This window comes from Limulus polyphemus, unplaced genomic scaffold, assembly GCF_000517525.1.
Source record: "Limulus polyphemus unplaced genomic scaffold, Limulus_polyphemus-2.1.2 Scaffold80, whole genome shotgun sequence".
NCBI lineage: Eukaryota > Metazoa > Arthropoda > Merostomata > Xiphosura > Limulidae > Limulus > Limulus polyphemus.
The window spans coordinates 784,350-792,742 of NW_013665690.1; the positions used below are offsets into that span (position 1 = coordinate 784,350).

An 8,393-nucleotide genomic window follows, 5' to 3' on the forward strand; every position below is an offset into this window, starting at 1 on the left:
TGGCCACCTACAATCTATGGACCTGTAATCTGGAAAAACGGTTTAAAATTTTCTTCTCTTGCAAGTCGCTGTTTGCGTTACGTGAAAAATATTGTACCGTAAAATGAGGTGGTCAGTGAAAGATTTTTCCAAATGGCAACATTGCCCTGGCTCTCAATTCTCTGTATTATTATTATTATTAAGACTATTTCACCACAATCTTCTAAGCTGGCTGCACTAACTATAACTTTTACCATAGTGTGGTAGTTCTTACTTAGGCATCGGCCTAAACAAGTGAAACTTTTATCTCAGTGTTGCCACACAGCACTGGTTAGAATATTTAATATACCCACAGAATTCAAAATGCTAATCAAGCAATACTTAAAGGAGATGACCAAATATATATGAAAAATGTTGTTTTCGTGAAATACTAGAAGTAGGATAGTCATTCTCCATACATTTATTGATACTAGATTATAATTAATTTTTAGAAAACATCCTCATAAAACATTTATTTAGACATAATTCTAGGATGAAAAATTACTCATTATTTCTCTTCATATGATAATAATTCAGCTTATAAGTAATATATTTTGAATATCACATTTAATTAACTGTCCTCATAATTAGGGATATATTTTTAGTTCTGATTTGTGTAGGTAGTTGGTTTGACGAGAAGTTAATACTAGTTTATCAATAACGAACGGAAAACATCTACTGGACCCTAAAGGTTTGAGAAGAAGGTAAACGGGTGTGAAATTATAAATATAATTTATAAAAGTAGGTTTGTGCTTCACAAGCTTAAACATTAAAGTTGATATAATAAAGCAGCGTGATAATCTAAACCATTGGGTTATTTCAAATTAATAGTATATTAAGATGATGTAGATTTTGTCCCTAACTATCCCGCTTTACGGTACTTAGAGGCTCACCGTTGCGCATGAGCAGCAGGCAACATTTAGAACATTTGTTATGAAACTTTTTTTACTTTTGTGTCATTGTTCCAGATTTACAGTTGTCCTCTTTCATAAAATTACACAAACAGGGTTTTTATAAATATAGTACAAATGGAAACAAGCTAACGATTTTATATACAAAACAAAACCGAGGTTATCCAGTTAAACATCAGTTCGATACTAGACTTGACGAATCCGTAATGTGATTCCATCTTATTCACAATGTTACAAGATTTTATATATGAATAATTATATAGAAAGAGGGTCATATTATTATTATACATCTAAGCCTTAGCCTAATTTAAAATACGTTGAAAAGATAAACGTAAGTGTGTAAGTCACTAACATAATGCTTCATGTAACAATAACTATTATTTTCACTAAGCAGTGAAAGAGTCGATAACGAAATGATAGTATTTACTTGACTGATAGGCCTACTGTAAAGTTAGTCATTTCTTTACGATGTATATCTGAGGATAAGAAACGTCGTTAATAATTGCAGTTAGTATTTTAAAAATGAGTTATTATACTGATCATACACTTACACGAGGAAACATGATACAAATAGTTGGGCCTATGACGTGTTGCATATCACGTTTCACTAAAGATGTGATAGACATTTTTTTTAGAATATATTGTTTAAACCTTCCTCTTTCTCAAAAATATCAGATTAAATTGATTTTTTAAATGCAGGTCAACCATTGGTAATTTTATTCTGTATATTTGATTTAAAAAGTAGCGGTTTTTATTTTAGTTTCCTTGTAGTATCAATAAGAGAAAATAAAACATATTTTTGAATAAGGAATTTCAAGCTCTTATATTTGGGAACTTATCTTGAGGTCGTTTTTATGTTATGTGTAAGTTCAAATTACCAACACACCTAGAAACGTTGAATAACAGTACATCATATTGACTTGAACAAACAGCGTTTGATGATCTTTACATCGAACACCAGGGTATTTTTTTTATGATAATTTATTTTTGTTGGAAACAACAGTTTTATTTATTTATTTTTTCTCTTTACACATCTTTACAAATGTATATAGTTAAATGAAAGTTCATAAATCATCGATAAAATTTTAATTGTACTGCTACTTTCGTTTCAAAATGTTAAATATATTATTCAATTAGTGATGATCAGTAAATATAGATTAGTGGTGACGATCACAAAATTCAGATTAGTGATAACGATTACTATATACAAATTAATGGTGATCACTATGTACAGATTAGTGGTGACGATCACTATGTACAGATTAGTGGTGATGATCACTAAATACAAATTAGTGATAATGATCACTAAATACAAATTAATGGTGATCACTATGTATAGGTTAATGGTGACGATCACTATACATAGATTAGTGGTGACAATCACTATATACATATGAATTTTAAAAGGCTAATGTTTAAGATTATTCCGTTTATGGCTAGCAGGGAAAATGAAACAGCACAAAATATTTAACTTTTTACAAAATATCCCCCCTATGGGTCAGCGGTAATTTTACGAACTAAAATGCAAGATTCGAATCCCTACAGTAGACAGAGTACAAAAAAGCGCATTATGTGGCTTTGTGTTATAAAATAACAACATTTATTCGAAACAATATCTGTAAAAATTACAAAACTATTTCAAAAGTTTCCAGACTATTTCTACAGAAGGCGCAAATATGAAACATAATTGATCAAATTTTTAATGTCTTCTGGAAGATTCCTTCATGCGTCACAAACATGAAAAATTGTCAAAAATAAAAGCATTAAATTTTTTTCAGGATTTTATTCTCGTTGAAAAAAATCGAATAGAAGTAAAAACAAATCAATTCTCAACTTTTTCGTTAAGACTACGTGAGATAGTATGAATATGAAATGTACTTTAAAACAAAACTTCAGAAGTAATTAAAATTATACAATTTTAAATGTCATCCATAATATATCTCCAGATTGCAAAAGCATGCAAAGTAACTAAAACCAAAACAGTTCGAATTGTTTTTCAGAAATATGATGGAAATATTAAGAGTGCAAAAAGGTTCGAATATGGTATATATTTTTTGTAACATTTAAAGCAGTTTCTGTCAAAAGAACTCTGGTCGACACGATTAGGCAGAATGACATCCCAATAAAGTGTTCTTATCTTTTGAATGTTGTGAAGATTAGGAAGTATTATGAAACTCTAAACTTCTAGATAAATATATAAATCCTTTATGCTTTTTGGTATTCTGCATTAGAGATGTCCTTCTACTTTTTTCTTTTTTTTCTCAAACAGGACGCTATGGAATAGAAATTATCAACCTAAACCTTATGCGTCCATGGACTAAACTGCCAGAGCAAAGCCCTCTACCTAATTTTGAACTATTGGCCAGATGGGACGCAGCTAACCATCAGTATTCACAGCCAAATGAGCTTTGTCCATCTTGTTGAATATAATGGGATTGTCTGTAACTTTTGGATTACGTCTCAAACCTTGAACCCTTCGATCCATATCTCGGCATACTAAACACTTGGCCACACGCAGCCGTGGATAAGTGAGTTACATTAATACTAACTCGTTTTAGCATTTGATGTCACAAGTTTAAGTTTGATATTTAAAACTTACATACAGGACTCTAGTACACTTACACTAAATCCTTCTTTTAATCCTTCAACTCCTTTTCTGCAGGATATCAGGCTAAACATTAGTGTGCATTACAAAGACGGCGATGTTCACTCCTACTTACGACTTGGTTCCCCTTCCTGATGCATCCTACCCTCTTAAAACAAAATCCCACGTCCATACTAATATGTCGTAAATGGAATAACTATACATTAGAAGGACATGATATCGATTTGGAGAGGAAGCTCGAGAAAAATGTGTATCACATCACACACACCAAAACAATACTGATCAGCCAATAAGACGACATTTCAATCGTTTGTACTTAAACATTCACCTACCAGCAATCAATACACAATCCTTCGATACGCAGTTCGATACCCAAACCTCTAGGCCACTCCATGCTCAGAATGATCCTTCGATCAGCAGCCCGACACCCAAACCTCTAGGCCACTACGTTAAGTACAGGAAAATAAAAAGGGAATTCAATAAAATTACAACTTGTTTTCACATTCAAAAATATGCAACATGCCAAGGACAATCTAGATATCACGCTTGTTTACTTCGAACGTATCTGTTCTTTCTTTATAACGGCAGACAAACAAACGATCTCGGTATGGACAGATGGATAAGGCGCTTGATCGCAATCTGAGGGTCGCGGGTTCGAATCCCCGTCCCACCAAACATGTTCGCCATTTCAGCAGTGAGGGCGTTATGATGTTGTGGTCAATCCCTCTATTCGTTGGTAAAATAGTAGCTCAAGACTTGGCGGTGGGTGGTGATGACTAGCTGTCTTCCTTCTAGCTGTCTTTCTTCTTTCACTGCTAAATTAGGAATGGCTAGCGCAGGTAGCCCTCGTGTAGCTATGCGCGAAATTCAGAACAAACAAACGAAACGCAGCTTGGGCATCATTAGCTAACTATACATGTATTGAAAACCTTTAACTATACCTTCTACTTAATTCTCAAACGACTTAGCTTTTATCAATTTACTGTATTCATATCATATCAATTATCACATGACAGGCAGACAATTTAACGAAAAGTTATTTGTTAATAGCAACGTGAACGTATAACAAATAAATCAATTTTAAAATGATTGACACACCGATTGTTATAGCAAAAGAATATGATTTATGAGATGGCTCAGGGAAAAAAAATCTACGTGTTCATGGCCTACCCCGAGACCGAAGAAAAAACAGAGATCTTGTCAATGTTAGTGCTTATTAAATGAAGGGTTAAGGCAAATGGTGAATTGTGCGCACCACTAACTGTAAAGAATAATGTCCTAACTGGTGTAAAGTTAATATATTATAGACAACCCCAACCTCTAACCGTCTTTCAAGTAGTTGCGAGGAAATATGACGTCAGATGAACGTGCGAGAGAGAACTCCACCCAGCACAGTGTGTAGGTCATAAAAGTAAATTTCTACATACACACACCTCTTCTGACGTTAGACAGTAATTAGACAACCTCGAGGAAACACAACAACTCGTGGATAAAGAATAAAACATAATTTACACACCCTGGTGTCAAGATTGAAAACCACCAGATAAGCACATGTAATAACATAAGCAAGTTTATTGTGCTGTTATCGACAATTGCAACAGTTCACTGCAAGAGGACACTCTGTTGGCTCAATAAGACAATATATATAAGAAAGTTAGGGTGCTAGGAATAGTTGAACTCCAGTTTCTGAACGCCCCTGATTCTGTTTCTCGCCTCTTTGTGGTCCGAAATATCAAAAATCAAGATTACTGCCAAGAATAAATGGAAATGGAAAAGCTGAATGGAGGTATGTATATAAAAATACAATGGAAGAGGTTGAATCTGACCAAATTCGTTTATGTCGAGATTATTTTTTAAAACATCAAAAATTATATCATTTACATTCTAATTTCAAATTCATTAAATATTTAGGGATCTGTGATCCATTCTATAGAAACTATTATGTTGAAAAATCCATCACGTTATTTAGACCCATGAGTACTTTAAAAAGTGTCTGTGAAAAACGTCACAACTATCCATAGAACGATGTAAAGGCAACCCTTTTTGACATGGGTCAAAAGTAAGTAGAGAAGGAAGGATATGTTCTAACAAGAGTTGATGATGTTAGAAAAATACGTAGGTTCAAGAAATCCTGATAGAAATGAACAAAAACCCTATAACCATATTTCGAAAGCGCTCGGGTTATAGGGTTTTTATTCATTTCTAACAAGAGTTGTCAGTCTTCACTGCCATATTATCAGTAAAGTATAAAATTACAGGTTTTTTTTATATTCTAAGTGTTTAATTTAAAAGCTGACGTTCCATTAATATATAATAAGAAAAATAGTTGTAAAGTCATGTAATGTCATCGAATTTACTAGAAAACAAACGGAGTAGCCACATGATTTCACCGAAGTTATCAGAAGACGAACGAAGTGGGCACGTGATTTTACCGAAGTTATCAGAAGACGAACGAAGTGGGCACGTAATTTTACCGAAGTTATCAGAAGAAGAACGAAGTAGGCACGTGATTTCACCGAAGTTATCAGAAGAAGAACGAAGTGGGCACGTGATTTCACCGAAGTTATCAGAAGAAGAACGAAGTGGGCATGTGATTTCACCGAAGTTATCAGAAGACGAACGAAGTAGCCAAGTGATTTCAATGAAAATTTCAGGAGATGAACGAATTTGTACATCTTGTATGAATTGATGTTTTATGCAAATCTTTCTAATGTACTAATAAGTTAAAATACGCACGAGTTTGAAGCAAGAAAAAAAAACATCAGCAAACAAAATGAAGCATAGTATTATTTTGTTATATATATATATATAAAGCAGTGTTAAACTAACAACGAAAATAAATATTAAACACGTCTAGCTCATTTCAAATACAAACGGTGGTAAAATGTTTACATTCAGGACACTAAACAGCTGTTTCACAGGATTCTAAGACCTGAAGGTAATGCTTTAGATTTTCTATTTAGACTCCAAGATACATGGAGCCTTAGAATGCTTCAAGGAAACGCTCCATCAAGAACAGAGAAGCTTAAAGTTTCCACTTGACGGTTGTTACGAATATTCTGTAAATGTTATAGATAAAATGTGTTTTTTAATAGGTAGTTACTTTAGGATTGCTTAATATAATTTTACTGCTTCCTTCGCTTAAAGAAAGTACATCAAACTTAAAAACGGGCAGAAAGTTAAATGTGATTGGTTTCTAAGCTTACAGCTGTTGGGGTTTTCAAACTTTTTATACAACTAAACATTTCCATTTATGCAACATGTAAAACTACGTTCTTCACTCTTCACAAACAATCTGTGTTAAACTACGTTCTTCACTCTTCACAAACAATCTGTGTTAAACTACGTTCTTCACTATTCACAAACAATTTGTGTTAAACTACGTTCTTCACTATTCACAAACAATCTGTGTTAAACTACGTTCTTCACTCTTCACAAACAATCTATGTTAAACTACGTTCTTCACTATTCACAAACAATCTATGTAAAACTACGTTCTTCACTCTTCACAAACAATCTATGTTAAACTACGTTCTTCACTATTCATAAACAATCTGTGTTAAAAGCTGCATCGTTTTAGACGTTTTATGAAGCAGCTGGCTAAAGGTAATTTTCAAAGTTGTTGCTTCTGATAGTAGCAGCTGTAGAATCGACTAATAAAAACATGTGGTCCACTTTTAAATAAAAAAAGATTGAAGTCCATATAAACCAATTTTAACATCTTAAATATTGAAGCTATGGTCACTTGATCGCTCCTGGATGTGGCTTGCTGGTTCGCCACCTATCCTGAATGACGAGTAAAATAAATAAATCATAAACAATTTGGTAATTTATTTTCGGAGCTCACTTGGTTGATCTCAGACCTAAGTTTTCGTTTGAACAAGCTCTCTTTTATACGGTGGCTCTGTTCATCATTAGGCCTTGCTAATACCTTAAAATAATTTGAATGGATGACTACGTCACACTTATCGAGTACACTTGATCTAGTCGTAGATACTTGCATGATCCTTCACATGAAATAACAATCTGCTTTTAGTGTACCCAATATAACCTTGCTGACAGTAAAATAGAGCTTGCTCATACACAAACAGAGGCACGAGATTAACCACGTGAGCTCCGCATATAAATTACTTTTGGTCCTATAACATGTATTCGTCCTTTTTTTTAACAATTTGATGTTAAAACAAATAAAAAGATTTATAGTAATAAATAATGAGCCTAATTCTGTAATTTTTGCTTTTCTGTTATGGTAATATTAGAGATTTCCCAAGTGTAGCTGATATCGTCAGGACGTAATATTCAGATACGAGTGAGAAGTACTGACAACAGTGGTGAGAAGTAAAAATTATGAAGAACGTACATAATTTGTGAGTAACGACAGTCACAAGTGTTCTTTTACCTCAGGAAGTGTAAAGATTAATAGATACCTTCTTGGGCAAGAACGGTTTTCTATCTATAGAATCGTGTAATTAACTAACAGAAAAATTGGAAACACCTCTGGATGTTCCCATGTGTTGTCACACTTGCAACCCTTTCTTCAGAACGCCAACGGCAAGAGAAAAGGTTTTGGGTCGGTTTAATTGTCTGAAGCCTCATTGTTCCAAGGTAGACAGCCATATATCGTCTTTTAAACTCGTTTGATTTATAAGAATGCCTGTCCTAGCAAACGAGGGTCGAAGCCGTGCGGGGGGTCGTGTTTATCCACAGTAATGGGACGATAGAAAACGCTGATTTATAAACATGACACAGCTTAGGTATGCGATATTAACACGTGTGGGTTCGAGCTTGTACGCATGACTGCAGAGTGTTCTACCTTTCCTACTACTAAAGAGGTATACTTAAAAGTTAAGATACTGATT

General features: G+C 33.7%; 1 long non-coding RNA gene across 1 annotated transcript in view; it reads left to right on the forward strand.

The window, feature by feature from the left end:
* Nucleotides 1-4,276, forward strand: part of LOC111087909 — a 19,511-nt gene extending 15,235 nt beyond the window's left edge. Inside the window, exon 3 of the long non-coding RNA XR_002612533.1 lies at nt 4,150-4,276. This is a non-coding gene — a long non-coding RNA (uncharacterized LOC111087909). The remainder of the gene's footprint in view (nt 1-4,149) is intronic.
* Nucleotides 4,277-8,393: the final 4,117 nt, after the last annotated feature.